Source organism: Anomaloglossus baeobatrachus, chromosome 3, assembly GCF_048569485.1.
Source record: "Anomaloglossus baeobatrachus isolate aAnoBae1 chromosome 3, aAnoBae1.hap1, whole genome shotgun sequence".
Classification (NCBI taxonomy): domain Eukaryota; kingdom Metazoa; phylum Chordata; class Amphibia; order Anura; family Aromobatidae; genus Anomaloglossus; species Anomaloglossus baeobatrachus.
This window is the reverse complement of record NC_134355.1, coordinates 686,927,194-686,945,022: the sequence shown is the minus strand read 5'-3', so window position 1 is coordinate 686,945,022 and position 17,829 is coordinate 686,927,194. Positions and strand designations below refer to the sequence as shown.

At 43.9% G+C, this 17,829-nt stretch overlaps 2 long non-coding RNA genes across 2 annotated transcripts; one reads left to right on the top strand and one right to left on the bottom strand.

Annotated features, from left to right (window-relative positions):
* Window positions 1-13,628: 13,628 nt before the first annotated feature.
* Window positions 13,629-14,256, bottom strand: LOC142295774 (uncharacterized). Its single transcript, XR_012751549.1, has 4 exons — window positions 14,184-14,256; window positions 13,987-14,082; window positions 13,815-13,898; window positions 13,629-13,695 (listed from the first exon to the last, which is right to left on the bottom strand). It is a non-coding gene; the product is annotated as an uncharacterized LOC142295774 (long non-coding RNA).
* A 1,072-nt stretch (window positions 14,257-15,328) lies between these two features.
* LOC142295773 (uncharacterized) lies at window positions 15,329-16,105 on the top strand. The gene is made up of 5 exons (XR_012751548.1): window positions 15,329-15,385; window positions 15,473-15,550; window positions 15,652-15,747; window positions 15,836-15,919; window positions 16,039-16,105. It is a non-coding gene; the product is annotated as an uncharacterized LOC142295773 (long non-coding RNA).
* The last annotated feature ends 1,724 nt before the right edge of the window (window positions 16,106-17,829 follow it).

Here is a 17,829-nt window from a genome sequence, read left to right as displayed (position 1 = left end):
GAAATCCAGCACGATGCCATAGAAAGGAAGAGAAATAGACCACAGGACCGCCGCCCCGTGTCATAATCATCCAATATTCTTAGGATGCTTTTTGCTAATGCAGATCTCCTACGGTTTTATTAATAGAACCCCTGACACTGTTGAGTAATTGCTAGAACGCCGTGGGTGGCAGAGAGCTGTGTATTGAACTACTTTCAAAGAAAAAATACGGAACTAGTGCCAGAAGGGTGAACTGAGTTCAAAGACGTGGAAACAAACTAAGGGGTACTTTGCACACTAACTACGACATCGCAAGCCGATGCTGCGATGCTGAGCGTGATAGTCCCCGCCCAAGTCGCAGCTGTGATATCATTGTGATAGCTGTCGTAGCGAAAATTATAGCTACGGCTGCTTCACATGCACTCACCTATCGTGCGACGTTGCTCTGGCCGCAAACCACCTCCTTATTAAGGGGGTGGGTTGTGCGGCGTCACTGCGACGTCACACGGCAGGCGGCCAATAGGAGCGGAGGGGCGGAGATGAGCGGGATGTAAACATCCCACCCACCTCTGTCCTTCCGCATAGACGGGAGCCGCGGTGACGCAAGTAGATGTTCCTCGCTCCTGAGTCTTCACACACAGCGATGTGTGCTGCCGCAGGAGCGAGGAACAACATCGGACCGTCGCGTCAGCGTAATTATGGAATTCGCCGACGCTACACCAATGATACGATTACGACGCTTTTGCGCTCGTTAATCGTATCATCTAAGATTTACACACTACGATGTCGAGAGCGACGCAGGAATTGTGTCACTTTCGACATGACCCCACCGACATCGCACCTGCGATGTCGTAGTGTGCAAAGTACCCCTAAGTCTGTCTGCACAACCATGATATTGAATTAGCTCTGGACAAAAATGTAAAATAAATTTCTATAGAAGTGGAAAAATTCGTGTCGCTAATTGAAAATAACATTTAGTGAAAGACGGTCACAAACCAAGCAACATTCAAGAAGTATGAAGCGAGATTTATAGCCGGAAAAAAAGATTGATAAAGGGCCTGATATAACTCCCGAACATATTTTGCTATTTTTGCCCCAGCAGGAGTTGCTGGTTTGATTTGTTAAATAAATCAAAGGCCGCCATAAATTATGATGGAGCAGATAGTATTACTCTCACCCTGACTAAACTAAATTTCACAGAAGGGTGTGAGGAGACTTGCCTCCTACGGGCACTTCTCACTGTGATGCTCTCTATGCCATGTGCTGATGAATCTGGTATAGACCATTATGGTTAAAAGGGCCTAATGATGTGGGTAAACTCCCTGTAGATCCAGTAATGATCTACCTGAAGCCTTGTGTGCCTTTTCCCAGAGTATCACAGTATCCCTTTAAATCAGCCCAAGAAGCGGGTCTCCAAGGCCAAGTTGACACTGCAGCGAGATGTGGGAGTGACAGGGAAAGGTGTGGGCTCCTAAGGAAAAAACTGACAGTAGAGAAAAAAAAATGGTTCCAGCAGATTTACAAAGCTGTTTATGTCTTATGTACTAATGAGTGCTTTTTTCCGGCTGGTGGGGTGGGTTTTGTTTAATCCTTAGAGGTCAAGCTTTCACAAGAGATTATTAATAGTATCCTGCTAATACCTAAATAATTTAATTTTGCAGGAAAAATTAAATTTCTTGAAATATGCAAACTAGGTTTTTTGTTTTTATGGTCATATTTTTGTTGTGTGTTTCTGCATATAAACTGCCAATATTAATTAGTTTTCCTTTCTTTTATACGTGCAGAATATATAAGAACCGTGTTGTCTATTGTAAGGTTTCAAAATTCCCCAGTAGTGTATAAGTTATATTCATTGGTTGTTTAATCATATTGTCTGCTGTTATAAAACTGTGAATTTTGTCAAATAGGTACATAGAAAAACAAAAAGGGGGGAAATAGATATCTATTATATTTTCCAGCCATAAGAAGCGCAATCCAACAGTCATGTCATGTTTATTGAACTATTATGAAATGTTATAAGAATGATCTAATGCATATTTCTTTTAGTTTTTATAGATGGAACAAGATGCTCTGGTTTACATTACATGAGGTACTCTAAATTTGATCCACTCCCTCCCCTCCTATCGGTACCGGAGGAAGTGACGTATTAATGCTCTCTCTAGTGGGTGGAGCAGAAGTAGGTAAAAGAGTCGAATGTGTATGTAGGATGTAGATCTTTCCTGTTGTCAAATGAGCTAGGTATGCTGAAAATAAAGTCTAGATCTGAGCTGATGGAATCAGATTGAGATCCCCGCACAGGTACAGCTGACCAAGAAGCAGTGAACGGGCCTAGAGTTGAGGAGTCCTTTACCAATGCATACGGACCATACTTCGGTGGCACCTGTCACATCAGTGACTTCTGTCACTCCTTGTGTTCTTAAATCCCTACAGGAAGAAGCGAAACAACAAGTAATGGAGTGTGAGACACATGGAGCCAGCTGACTGAGGAAGGTCTGTGGATAAAGGGTGGTAAGCTTTCTCTGCCCTGAGATCTCTTCTCAATGATGGCCCAGGTAACCTATGGACCAATATCTGTGAAAGACGGATATCACTGTGCGCTTTCATGATGCCAGGGTTCAGTACCCAGGTGGACAGACTCACTCAGTCTTGTAAAACACGTCCTTAAAACCAATGTGAGAAATGACTGTAAAGAGTCAGCAGAAACACACTCTGCATCTGCTCTACCCATTTTTAGAGACTGCAAACTGATTATAGACGTATATCATGAGCACGTTGTATGCAAGTCTGTGCGTGTTGTGTAGATTTCTTTCCAGGTTTGGTGAGAGGCATTCCAGTGCAGAAAACGACGTTATTGCTGAAAATCAACATAATGCAAGTGGTATGTAAAAAGAACTAAAAACTAGCAAGTTGTGAACCAATGCGTGTTTTGTTTCTCTTTAGTAATAAAGAGGTCTCTATGTAAAATGTTTTTTGGTTTAGCACAAGGCACGTACAATTTTCATATAATTGACTAAATAGTGAAATGAACAAATATATTTTCTAATTTCAAATCCTAAATCAGAGTTAGTAGTATATGGTTTTCAGTCAGGGGACTGATTGATCCTAACAGGACAAGCGAGAAAGAGCCATAAGCCAACACTAGATGAGCTGATCCAGCTTCTCCCAACCACAGAAATTTCGATAAAGCTCAACGGCAGGACAACATGGATTCATACCTCGCATTGCAGAAGGGTCGACCCACTGGAGCTGCACTATGCGTCCTGCTCATATTTATCCTTTTGAAAAATGACCTGTACAGTCTCCGACCATCATTGCCGAAACAGTTAGAAGAGATCACTTAGAGAGCCTTGAGACATGGGAAAGTCCAACTACAAAGGGTGAGGACTCGCCTAGGGGTCCTTGGTCTCAAACCGGTGAAGAAAACCTTTCCCCTCTCCACCCATGTCTCAACGTTCAGTCAGGCAGGATTTCCCAACAGATTTTTCTTCCTCTTTTCCTAAGGGAACACAGTACCCTTAATATTTGGAAATGGCAGAAGTGAGTCTAAGGGGGGACTGTTGAGGGTACGAATTGAGTAACTTAAAATACTTAATTCAGCCATTTCACAGACCCAAATATGTGGTTTAGTTAATGTAACCTAACAATTTGTAAATGTTTTTGTTTTCTACTAACTCATATGAATATATTAAGTGATTTTCCTTAATATAAAATGCCAGCTATGGACTCTCTAATCTCAGGAAAAGTCTTGGAAAAGCCCATCGTGAAGATGTTCAAAGATCCCGTAACAACTGAAGCAGAAAGCGGCTGCCATATTACCCATTATTTCAGAAGGTTTCTCTAAGTCAGCGATACAAACTGTTCACATGAAACCTCATCATGTTTTGATTTTTCCCCAAGAGCAGATTGTGACGACATGGACTCTGTCAATGCTTAGCAGGGGTTAAATTTCTTAAAATTCAGCCAGACATGAAGATAGTTTGTTTTTTAGACGGGGGATAAGCCCTCATTGTTTTTACAAGACTCTTGTTGACTCATGTAATTGCCTTGGCTAATGAAGGCCAGAGACACAGATATATCAATTATGCGAACTTCCCATTGTATTACTAAGTGAATTGCTAGAAGTGATGTAACTTACCTGTCTCACCCTTGTCTCTGGGATATTCTGTACATGGTTTGAAATCTAGCCAATAAGAGCCCAGTCTTATTCACCAATCGTGAAGACCCCAATGGTCTGAATGGAGAGCTCAGGGGTATAAGAAGGAGGGCTGTCCATTGCCTAGAGAGACTCTTGCTACATGCTACCAATCTAGGGCCTGCAAATCCAATCGGCAAGCTATAACCAAACCTGGATTATAAAACTACATGGACTTCAGCATCGAATGCAAGGATTCGGCTTTGATCTCAAGGACTACGTAAGGAAGGAATCAAGCTTGGGACAATACAGTCACTGGACTACAGACTTTGCAGACCTCAGCCAGCTTCCTATATCTGGCGTTATTCCATTCTCGGTGGGTGCCGAAAGCGGGGTGCTGCTGGATTGGAGTAAGTAGCCCTGGAAGCTCTGAGGCATGGACATTCTAATCCCTGGTGAGCCATCGGAAGGGTGAGACTGTTGCCTGTTACATTTGGGTGTTTTGCTGGTTATGTGTTATGTGCCGTTAATTGTTTGGGGATCCAATAAAGTCTTAATATTGTGATTCCCTCATCCTGTGTTGTCTGAGTAGTGTTCCGCCCACGGTTAAGGAGGTTGGGCGTTCAGTTTGGATGAGCCCTAGGCCATGCTGTCTTTCTAAAGGCAGCCGGGCCAGCGGACGAGAGCACCCACTGACCCACGTGTCTCCAGAATTGGTGGCAGCAATGGGAGACTACTCAGCCTGGTTTATCCAAGGGAGCTGCAGAGGACTGGTGTTCGCGGACACCGTCCAGGGCTCAACAATCAGGGAGGCACATAAGCATACCCAGCAGGCCATAGGGGGAGGCATTCAGGTTTCCGACACTGCCATGTCAAACCCCACCAGCTCAGACATGGGACAAGGACAAGAGAGGAGTTACGACCGCAGCAGTAAATGGATGCTACAGGATCTGTGCCAGATGCGAAAGATTGAATACGGGAACACTGACACTCGGTCAGACTTGATCCGGAAATTAGTCTGTTGGGATGCCCAGAATGATGCAGAGGACAATTAGGATCCCGCTGATATTGACCAAGAGGATTTAAACTATGTGCCACATCATGGATCTAGTGACAATCGGGAATCAACTTGGTCCCAAATGGCCCAAGCCACAGAGTTGTTGGCTGCATTGGGGCCTAAATACTCAAGAGAAGAGAGGGCTTGGGTTCTGGAATTTGTTTATGGGGTTCCTGCTCCCGTGTTGCTAACACCAGCCGCTCAAGAAGGATGGCCCTTGGCTGCACCAAAACAAAGGTCTACAAACAGGGCCTGTGACTTGCCCAATCTACGGCGCTGTTATACATATGGGCGCCTTGGACATATGGATAAAGATTGTCTCCAAAACCGAGGCCCCATGCTTGGAGCCCATCTGCCAGCTCAGCCGGACAAGGTCTGTGACATACAGAGCCAGGGACTATGAGACACTGGTTCCTCCATTACCCTGTTAAGCCTAGTTATTGTTTCCCCAAAAGACCATTTACCAGATTCCCAATTATCCATCTCCCTGGCTGAGGGCCAGCGCTCAGACATCCCTCTGGCAAGTGTGCAGTTGGACCTAAGGACCGACCAGGGAGAGGTCGAGATGGAGCTTATGGACAGCGTCCTTACACCAGTTATTTTGGGAAATGACCAGGGAGAGGTTGATGTGAGACTTGTGGACAGCCTCCCCACACCTGGTATTTTGGGGATTAACCTAGAAGCGATCGATGTGGGACTTGTGAGCAGCCTCCCCACACCTGATCTTTTGGGGACCAACCAGGAAGCGATCGATGTGGGACTTGTGAACAGCCTCCCCATACCTGTCATTGTGGAGACTGACCAGAGCAAGGCTGATGTGGAGCTTATGAACAGCCTCCCCACACCTGTTATTTCGGGGACTAACCAGGAGGAAATTGAAGTGGGGTTCATGGATGGCCCCACCAAGCCTGTTGTTTCGGATACCACTCAGAAGGAAGTGGAAGTGGGGCTTGTGGATTACCTGCTCACACCAGTCATTTTGGAGTATGACCTAGGACAAGGACTATCCAGGCAGTTTGTAGATTCAATCTTCCTTGGTCAGGATAATGTGCCCTAATGAAAGTAATAACGACTATCCTAATAGGCCCCATCATAAAGTTATCCTTAGTAAAATAAGTATTAAAAGGGGGGGAGCTAAAGCCTGTAGTGTTGTATTAGACAACAATCTAATGGAAGGCCCATATATATATATATATATATATATATATATATATATATATATATATATATATATATAATTAAAGTTCCAAGGGGAGTGGGTCACAGATCAGTTCCAAATAAAAAAAATATCAAAATGGGAAAATTTTAAAATTTAAGGTTGACAACATTCACAGATATATTATTGAGGGGGGGCTGTGAGGGTAGCCTGGGCTATAATTTGTTTGTTCACATGTAATAAGAACATCTGTGTAGGTGTGTAAATAATCAAAATGTAGATGTCATTGCATAATTATCTGTGTGTCTATATGACAATTGCACAAACGCCATAATATGATTCTAAGCTGTATATTCAAGAAAGAGTTAACCAAGGTACAAATGAACAAACTATGAACAAGGGAGATATTCATTAAGTTAATTGGGAGCCTTATCTGTAAAATTCACAGTAGAAAGAATGTAATATCTGTAGGATGAGGCCGGTGATGCCATACTTCCATGTATCACTCCTACAGAATCTCATCGTCGCTTACCGTCTTCAAAGTGTGAGAAAGGAATGTCCCATCTGGGATGATATACGATCTCCTGCATTCTCCCAATGATACCTATACGCACTTCCCCCTAATTATTCTTTATCAGTATGTGTGAGCAAGTGGAGAAGGTTTGTAAATATGTTCCAAGGCTGAAATGATGTATTAATGCTTGAGCAATTCAATACACGAGTTCAGACGCAAGCCTGACCTCAATCAGAGAACATGTCCTGTGTTCATTGATTATTGAGTCTCATATTTTTTCTGTACAAATAGCTAATTTGGATCCGTACCTCTGGATTTGCCTGAACAAAGACTCCATTAACAGTCTTACCCAAATTTCTCCCTTGACAAGGGCTGTCGAGGAACGAGGGCACCCAAAACATTAAAGTGAATAAAACCTCCGTTGACAGGCAGGGGCAACCTTAGAGAATTTTAGGCCCTATCCCCTGATTATCTAGATATCGGTATAGCCTGACCTTCCTGTGAGTGGAAGCGACACCATCGCACACTCAATTGTTCACTGCCCCATCCAAAATCTCACCGTATTTAATCTCACCGTATTTTTTATACACTTTATGACATCAGTCTGTGACCTTATAAGTGGGTATGGCTCCGGTGTCTTAACTAACTGATGGTTATTTTACTGAGATTGAAATAAAATGAATGTTTTAAAGGTTTTTTTCTTTTTGGGTTTTGCTAATTACATTGAAGTTTAGACACATAGGCCAGGGAGGGACAATACTGCTGGAGGCTTGATTACATTATGGTGCAGGCTGGGGGGACACACTGTTACAATGATGTGTGTGTGTGTGATCTGATGTATATTTGTGTGATCTGATGTGTGTATGATCTGATGTATGTCTGATCTGATGTGTGTCTGATCTGATGTGTGTCTGATCTGATGTGTGTCTGATCTGATGTGTGTCTGATCTGATGTGTGTGATCTGATGTGTGTGTTTGTGTGATCTGATGTGTCTGTGATCTGATGTGTGGGTGTGTGTGTGATCTGATTTGTGTGAGATTTGATGTTTGTGTGTGATCTGATGTGTGTGTGATCTGATGTGTGTGTGATTTGATGTGTGTGTGATTTGATGTGTGTGATTTGATGTTTGTGTGATTTGATGTGTGTGTGATCTGATGTGTGTGTGATCTGATGTGTGTGTGCGTGATCTGATGTGTGGGTGTGTGTGTGATCTGATTTGTGTGAGATTTGATGTTTGTGTGTGATCTGATGTGTGTGTGTGATTTGATGTGTGTGTGATTTGATGTGTGTGTGATTTGATGTGTGTGTGATTTGATGTGTGTGTGATTTGATGTGTGTGTGATCTGATGTGTGTGTGTGATTTGATGTGTGTGTGTGATTTGATGTGTGTGTGATTTGATGTGTGTGTGATTTGATGTGTGTGTGATTTGATGTGTGTGTGATTTGATGTGTGTGTGATTTGATGTGTGTGTGATTTGATGTGTGTGTGATCTGATGTGTGTGTGACTGTCAGCCAGAACCGCTGTGGAGTATACCTGCAGTGTGTGCCCACCAGGGTAAGCTTACCCCCAACCTGTGATACCTCAGAATAAGCTCTACCCCAAAAATAAGCCCTAGCACATTGTTTGGGGCCAAAAATAATATAACACCGTCTTATTTTCGGGGAAACATGGTATGATATAATTGACCACAGGTAGGGAATCTAATTATTGATTGTTGCTATAATGAAAAGCGAGACAGTAGTTGCTGCAGTGATTTTCATCATTAGACAGCGCGGCACATCATGATTGTACACTATAGCTGGCTCATTGTATAGCATACACAGCAGAGACAAAAACGGTAGATTTATGACCTCCATATTCTACCGCACAACATTACAATTAATGATGACCCCTCCACTTTATCAGGGAAAACTTTTTTTCCTGTTTTCCGCTGTCTAAGCCTGGGGTGCGTCTTTTGGTAACGTAGTTTCATAGTCCGAAAAAATAAAGGAACACATATAAGCAAAATCGAGCTGGATTCTATTTTACAGAAATTGGATCAGGAGAACCTGACAACAAAGCATGGGTCTGGTAACAGCACTTGTTGACCGGTTCCATGTCATAGATTTCTTTTTAATCTACAGTATAAAATGAAATAAAAGAAAAGTAAGATGCAATAGTCAATCACAGTATGACTGGCAGGGGTAACATGACAAGGATATGTGTGGTCCTCAAACCTACCACTTCGAGTCTACTTGTCTCCCCATACAATGGAGGTCGACATAAAACAGTTGTGGTCCTATTCATTGACGATTATAGGGTAATTGAGTCAACAAGTCTCTTAGACGTCCATATCTGCCGCCCCTGCAGCGGATCGAACCGCTCGGATCCGGGGGTGGTGGTTACTAGTGGCCTGAGGGTCTCCGGACCCGGGAGCTTAGGGGCCACACTCAAATGGCAAAGGGAGTATTTACAGGGGATTTGGGATAGTTGATGACGCCACCCGTGGTGTACGGTAATTGGGAGTACCGCCTCTGCCATTGGGAGTACCCGGGGTGATGGAGTGGGGCAGCTAGGTGACGTTGCCCTCCATGGGTAGGGGAAGGCCCCAGGACTCTGGATGGAGATGCGGGGACACAGTGCAGGCGTCAGTCGGGTACTCACTCAGCAATGAAACAGACGCTGACAACAGGGTAAACCAAGTCTCTGAATGCTGTTGCCTCTTGAGGGGAGCTCGTCCGGGTCCCATCCCTTGCAGCACTGCCGGTGGTCTGTAACATGCCTCCTGGCACAAAAGTTTTAGATTGTCCGTTGTGGCTCGGTAGCTTGGAGCTTTCCGGGCCCAGCTCCCCACTATGGCTAAGTGAAGGAGCCTGCTCTCAGGAGCTCACGCTTGGGATTTCAGTGGGCCGCTTATTTGGAAAGTCATATCCCCCTCGTTGCGCTAGTGCCTCTGATCTTTGAGCTTCGTGGGAACAGTCCATAATGGCCCTGTCCTCCGCAGGTTAATTGCCGGGTTGTCTGACGCTTCTCCCCAATCTAGGGTCCGTGTACCCCAACATGCCTTCGGTCCTGGACCGGTGATAGGACCAGGCTGCTGACCGTCCTCCAAGACAGGTCCCAGGCACCTAGCCTCAATCCCCTGCAACCGGGTGTCCGACTCCTCTAGGTCCAGACCACCGTCTGCAACCTAGTTTACTTCTCCCCTGGGAGATCCAACTCCCAGCTTCCTCAGAGCTCCTCACAGCTCGAGGGATACCACTGAACTCAATTTGACACCTTCCACCTCCCTGCCTGACCCCTTGGTGGGCGGCCCTATTCCTGCTTAAGCAGCCCACTGGTGTGCCTGACAGGTGTGGTGCAAGATTTATCTAGTATTTGTGGATGCTGGTGGAGGCAGCACTGCAGGATGGAGACCCAGAACCATGGGGGGTTGAATACTGCACTAAGAAAAAGAGCGTGCAGTACCCTGTGACGACCAGGGCGTCACACATACACAGAGTCAAATTCCTAATTACTAATCTACATCTTTTTGCTGGATACATCAAGTACAAATGGAGGATGGTAGAGGTTTACGAGATTTGCAAAGTCATGGAGGTCCCAACGAATGAGCAGTTTTTATTTTTTTGTCCCAGCACTTTGCCATATAGCTCAGCTCCACATCATTGTCTTACTTGGTCTGATATCTGTACATACAGTGCTGTCCGCAGTTCTCCAGGGAGGACAAGGCCACTTCATTCTACTGATTAGTGTCGGTGGTGGACATCCACCTTTGATACAATGATGGCCGACCCTATGGATTGATATCACTGAGTTGGTAGTGCTATGTTCTCTCTGGTTTCTGTAATATTTGAAGATAAGAGGTTGGTTACAATCTGCAGAACCTCGGACATCTGACTCCGGAGTTTGGCTGTTCTACAGATCAGATAGAAGGAATGTAGAGTTGGAAGAAATCCAAAGATAATATGAACCCATTTTAGATACACACCGTAAAGGTAGAAACAAAAAAAACAAACAAAAAGTCCCATAAAGTATATAATGTTGTATATGAAAGTGAAGGATACAAATTTCATGGCTGAGTAATACGTCTCCAAATTGATGGATAAATTACTGCTCATCTTCATCTTTACTGTGTGATGATACAAGGAGGCGAAAAGGAAGATGGAGGAGGTCAAATAGAAAATCATTGGAGTGGAGGCTCCGATAGTAAAATTAGATAAAGCATTAATATAACTAAGATCCGTGAGTTGAATATCCATGCTTGTATTGTATGATCTATTATTGGCCACTTTAGTGATATCTATCCACAAAGGCATAATACTGTTGATAGCAGAGATAAGTCCTGAGGCCACAATGAAGTGACCAGTCCGGGGTAATATTATCCCCCTCAGATATAGGAACAGTCTGGTGCGGAGGATGGAGATCTTCAGACAGAAGACAATGGAGAGAAGAGATGTCAACCAAACATTGTAATAAGTAAAATAAGAATAAACTGTGGAAAAAATAATCCTAATTACATAGGACTGCTGACTTCTCTGGAGGAAAGAATCCAGAAACAAATATGTAGTAAGAGCACATTGGGCGCTGATCCTTGAAATCCCGAGAGAAGTCACAATGTGGTCAACAGAAGTCACCGACCTTCCTTTCCACCAGTCATTGACATTGACGCCAATAATAAAGGGATGTATCACCAGTCCGGGTATGAGAGAAATTAGTGCCAGAATCAGGGGACCCAGAGACTGGACAAGAGCATCCTCCTGTGTATAATCAGCCATCTCTACTGTGCGGTGAGGATCCTGATGATGTGCTGAGGGTTTTATGGAAGGTTTAGGAACAAACCTTTTACATGTATTCAAATGTTAGAATATTTACATGGAAAATACAAATTACACCACGAGCCGGAGAAGGTCTGCAAAAGAAAAGCAGATCACATAACATATGATAATAATTGATTGTATTTATATACCATCAACTTATACCACAGCAATTTCATAAAGATTGTTTTACAGCTGTCATAATGGGAAATGTGTAACAAAAGGTGCGCTAAGTCAATGAGCAAGTACATTCATACCACCCCGGCGCCAGAAGCCGGGCCACCGCTCGGATCCGGATCCGCGGTGGCTCGAGGGGTCTGCGGACCCGAGTGGGGTCACGTGGACACTCGAACTAAAAAGCGGGTATTTACAGGGGATTTTGTGGTTAGAGTTCGTGACGCCACCCACGGTGTGTGGTAAGGTGGGATACCACCGCTGCTGTTGGGCGTGCCCGGTGGCGATGGAATGGCAGCCAGATGTTTAACCCCTCTGTGGGTAGGGGGGAGATGCCCCGGGGCTTGGTGATGGTGAGAGGGGAGCACCGTTGGGGAGAAAAGGGTCACTGCGTACTCACTCAGTCCAATAAGGCTGACACCGACAACTTGTAAACCAGAATTCTTAGCACCGCTGTAGCAAGGAGGGAGCACACCGGGATCCCGTGCCCTTTGGTGTTGCCTGTTAGCCTGTGACCTTGACCTTGGCACCTCTGTCTGTAGTTGGTCCCTCTCAGCTTGAAACTGAATGGGTCCTGCTCACCCGTATGGCTAACGGAGTGAGCTTGCTCTCAGGGTTCACGCTTGTGATTTGCTGGACTATATATTGGGAAACTCCTATCCCCCTCGTTGAGCTAGTACCCCGATTTTGGAGTGGGTGGAGGCCGAATCGTGAAGTCCTCGCTCTCGTCGGGTAAATTACCAGGATGCGTGAAGCTACTTCCCGGCCTAGGGCCCACGTACCCCGTTATGCCCTGTCCCCTGCCCGGAGATGGCTCAAGGCTGCCGGCTGCCCTGCTCGGCAGTTCCGTGCCCCTTGACGCGATCCCCTGCGACTGGGGTTCCAGCTCCTACCAGGCCCAGACCAACATCTGCCACCTAGTACTTAGGAGCCCAGCTCCCTGACCTCTCCACTCGAGAGTCACCACTCACTTCAACTCTCAACTTTCAACTGTCTCCTTACACTCCTGACCTCCCTTTACCAACTCCCCAAGTGTCCATCCCTATTCCCTTCAGGCTGTCCACTGGTGGGTGTGGTGCAGAGTATTTTTAGGATTTTGATTAGCTTGTTCTTAGCAACACCACAGGCTAGGGATCCGTAACCAAGGAGGATTGGATATCATGCAGAAGGGCAGATTGCACAATATTCTGTGACAACCTGATAGGCCAGGGCGTCATACATTCAGTTTCAATCTGAGGTGTCAGAGCCCACAGATAGAATTAATTCAGTGTCAGTCTGGGGTGTTCAGGGCCCACAGGTGGAATTCATTCAGTGTCAGTCTGGAGTGTCCAGAGCCCGCAGATAGAATTAATTCACTGTCAGTCTGGGGTTAGTAAGCGAATATGTCTGGCTCACAGTTACGCGATTTAGGTGCCCAGAAAAAATGGTAGTCAGTAAAATAGTGATAATTCTGGCACACTGAAGTAATTCAAGACATATGAAACCTTTGTTTTGAATGCTGAATCAATTTATTAGTGCAAAAAGTTGAGGATAATTCATCCAACGTTTCGACCGTATCTTATGGCCGTTATCAAGGACAAAATTATCTAAGATTACAAGAAATATATACAAGAAAATACAAAAATAAAATTAGTACAGAACATAACATAAAGCCAATATTACAAAAACCTGCATCATAGGTTTGATCATATACAGCACATAATAAACATGAGAACATGAGAAAAAGAGAAATTGTACATTATACAGATACCTATCTAGCAGAAGACAAGTATAACGGTAATGATACAAATGCAGCATGCACACCCACCTATATCAACAATGCGAAGATGTGCGCTCAATGATAAATGGACATCGCCATTAGGTATAATGGGATCAAAAAAATCGATCCTACGTGTGAAATGGAAAGAGGTATGTGATAAGTCATACGGCACAGAGTAACATTTTTCATTACATAGCGTATTACTAAAAAAAGCTAATAAAAATTAAAAAAATGAATATGTCTATACCTCACGTACTTATCAGTTGAAAATAAGAAAGATGGCTGAGACCTTTATTGCAGGACTGGGAGTAGCGCAAGTTTATAGTTGTTTCTAAATATAGATCAAATATATCATTATTTTGGCGTGCAAAAAGAGGTTATACCTAATGGAGACTTTATATAGGAGAGAAACACACTACCTGGTTTATTGGGCAGAAACCATAACAAGAGACACTAGTGGGAGTAATGTGATTCCCACACTAAGTGATTCTTAGTTACCTCCAAGTGAACAAATGCTGAAATGAAGGGTACACGAGAGTAAGATCATATCTGAGAATATAACATCAGTATAAGACACACATATCAGGGGATGTGATGGATAAATTCTCCATACTACCTTATTGCAGTGTTTCTGGACAATAGTTATCGGGTACTGCTATCATAGGAAATAGAGAACACATGTCCCTTTAAGACTCTACGAAAGACCATAGTGTTGTTGACAAGATGAAAATCAATGGTACGTTTGATGAGTCCTTGTATATGAGATGTGGGGTCTCGTGGAATGGGTGCATAGGTATCAGTATCCCTAAGTTGGCTAAGGATCTCATCAATGTAATATTTCTTATCAAGTACCACTATGGCACCCCCCTTATCGGCCGGCTTGATGACGATGGTGGAATTATTCTTAAGATCCTGTATTGCACGGCTCTCCTCTATGGTGAGATTACTCTTAATTTTAAGATGCCCTTCATCTATGGACTTTAGCGTATGGCTAATCTCTCTGGAAACCATGGTAACAAATGTTTCTATAGGGTGATAAGTCTTAGGAGGACTAAAGGAACTAGGGATCCTAAGATCTAGTTGTTTCAACCGGAACATATTGGTGGGATCAGGAGAAATAGAGGAAGAGTCAGGTTGTGTAAGTCTATCAGGACTAAAATGAGCCTTCAATCGAAGTGACCTAAAGAATCTCCTCATCTCCTGATCCAATACAAATGGATCAAGAGATGGGATAGGACAAAATGATAGCCCTCTCTGTAAGACTTCAGATTCAGTGATAGACAAATTATACGACGAAATATTATAGACTAGGTTAGTACCTGTGACCGTGTTTGCACACGGTATGTTGGTGCAGGCCCGGCGGCCCCTCTTACTGCGCCTCGTTTTCCTCTTTGGGTAGAACGTTGAGCCAAAAATTGGATTGTTTACACATACGCCCCTTTAGGATATACGTCATGTCACCTCCTCCTTTGCCTTCTGCCCGGCGGTCCGCTCCCTGCGCATGCGCGATGCTGGTGACGGCGTTGCGCATGCGCGGCGTGTGCTCCACGGTCAGCACACTGCGTTCCACATTCAGGAAGTGGGATGGTGGGCGCCGTTTAACCTAGACTATATAAAGCTATCATGGCGTGGCATAGCGCACACTATCCAGGGGCCTATACCCTACACCAGCATTATAAGGTATGTGTTATCTGACGGTCCACGCTGTCCGGCTCTTGTTAGATTACCTCTGATTTCTATCTATGTTTTCTCCCAGATTCGTTCCTCCATAATCTACCTAGCAATTCTTTGCTTTTGAGTTCCTATTTATCTCTCCAGGTATGTGTTTCGATTAGTGCCCTTCTACCTTACCTACTCCTGACTCATTGCCTCTAAATCTCACATTCTTCATATGGTCTTTCGTAGAGTCTTAAAGGGACATGTGTTCTCTATTTCCTATGATAGCAGTACCCGATAACTATTGTCCAGAAACACTGCAATAAGGTAGTATGGAGAATTTATCCATCACATCCCCTGATATGTGTGTCTTATACTGATGTTATATTCTCAGATATGATCTTACTCTCGTGTACCCTTCATTTCAGCATTTGTTCACTTGGAGGTAACTAAGAATCACTTAGTGTGGGAATCACATTACTCCCACTAGTGTCTCTTGTTATGGTTTCTGCCCAATAAACCAGGTAGTGTGTTTCTCTCCTATATAAAGTCTCCATTAGGTATAACCTCTTTTTGCACGCCAAAATAATGATATATTTGATCTATATTTAGAAACAACTATAAACTTGCGCTACTCCCAGTCCTGCAATAAAGGTCTCAGCCATCTTTCTTATTTTCAACTGATAAGTACGTGAGGTATAGACATATTCATTTTTTTAATTTTTATTAGCTTTTTTTAGTAATACGCTATGTAATGAAAAATGTTACTCTGTGCCGTATGACTTATCACATACCTCTTTCCATTTCACACGTAGGATCGATTTTTTTGATCCCATTATACCTAATGGCGATGTCCATTTATCATTGAGCGCACATCTTCGCATTGTTGATATAGGTGGGTGTGCATGCTGCATTTGTATCATTACCGTTATACTTGTCTTCTGCTAGATAGGTATCTGTATAATGTACAATTTCTCTTTTTCTCATGTTCTCATGTTTATTATGTGCTGTATATGATCAAACCTATGATGCAGGTTTTTGTAATATTGGCTTTATGTTATGTTCTGTACTAATTTTATTTTTGTATTTTCTTGTATATATTTCTTGTAATCTTAGATAATTTTGTCCTTGATAACGGCCACAAGATACGGTCGAAACGTTGGATGAATTATCCTCAACTTTTTGCACTAATAAATTGATTCAGCATTCAAAAGAAAGGTTTCATATGTCTTGAATTACTTCAGTGTGCCAGAATTATCACTATTTTACTGTCAGTCTGGGGTGTCAATGGCCAACAGAAGGAATTCATTCAGTGTCTGTCTGAGGTGTTCAGGGCCCACAGGTAGAATTCATTCTGTGTCAATCTGGGGTGTCCATGGCCCACAAATGAAATTAATTCAGTGTCAGTCTTGGGTATCCTGGACCCACAGGTGGAATTCAGTCTTTGTCAGTCTGAGGTGTTCAGGGCCCACAGGTGGAATTCATTCAAGGTCAGTCTGGGATGTACAGAGCCCACAGGTGGAAATCATTCTGTTAGTCTGGGGTACCCACGGCCAACAGATGGAATTCATTCAGTTTCAGAATGGGGTGTACAGGGCCCACAGGTGGAAATCATTCTGTGTTAGTCTGGGGTATCCAGGGTCAACAGATGGAATTCATTCAGTGTCAGTCTGGGGTGTTCATGGCGCATGTGTAGACACTGGGGTCAGTGGGTGCTCTTGTCCGCTGGCCCGGCCGCCTTTAGAAAGACAGCATGGCCCAGGGCTCATCCCAACTGAATGCCCGACCTCCTTAACCGTGGGCGTAACACTACTCAGACAACACAGGGTGAGGGAATCACAATATTAAGACTTTATTGGATCCCCAAACAATTAACGGCACATAACACATAACCAGCAAAACACATAAATGTAACAGGCAACTGAGTCTCACCCTTCCGCTGGCTCACCAGGGATTAGAATGTTCGTGCCTCAGATCTTCCAGGGCTACTTACTCCAATCCAGCAGCACCCTGCTTTTGGGGGGCACCCACCGAGAATGGAATAATGCCAGATTTAGGAAGCTGGCTGAGTTCTGCAAAGTCTGTAGTCAGATGACTGGATTGTCCCAAGCTGGATTCCTTCCTTAGGTAGTCCTTGATTTCTCAGCCGAATCCTTGCATTCAATGCTGAAGTCCATGTAGTGTTATAATCCAGGTTCAGCTATGGCTTGCCAATTGGATCTGCAGGTGCTAGATTGGTATCATGTAGCAAGAGTCTCTCCAGGCAATGAACAGTCCTCCTTCTTATACCCCAGAGCTCTCCATTCAGACCATTAGGGTCTTCAGGATTAGTGGAAAAGACTGGGCTCTTATTGGCTTGATTTCAAGCCATATTCAAATCTCAAGAGACAAGGGGGAGACAGGTAAGTTACATCACATCTAGCAATTCACTTAGTAATACAATGGGAAGTTCGCATAATTGATTTATCTGTGTGTCTGGGCTTCATTAGCCAAGGCAATTACATGAGTCAAGAAAAGTCTTGTAAAAAAAAAATGAGGGCTTATCCCCCATCTATAAACAAACTATCTTCATGTCTGGCTGAATTTTAAGAAATTTAACCCTGGCT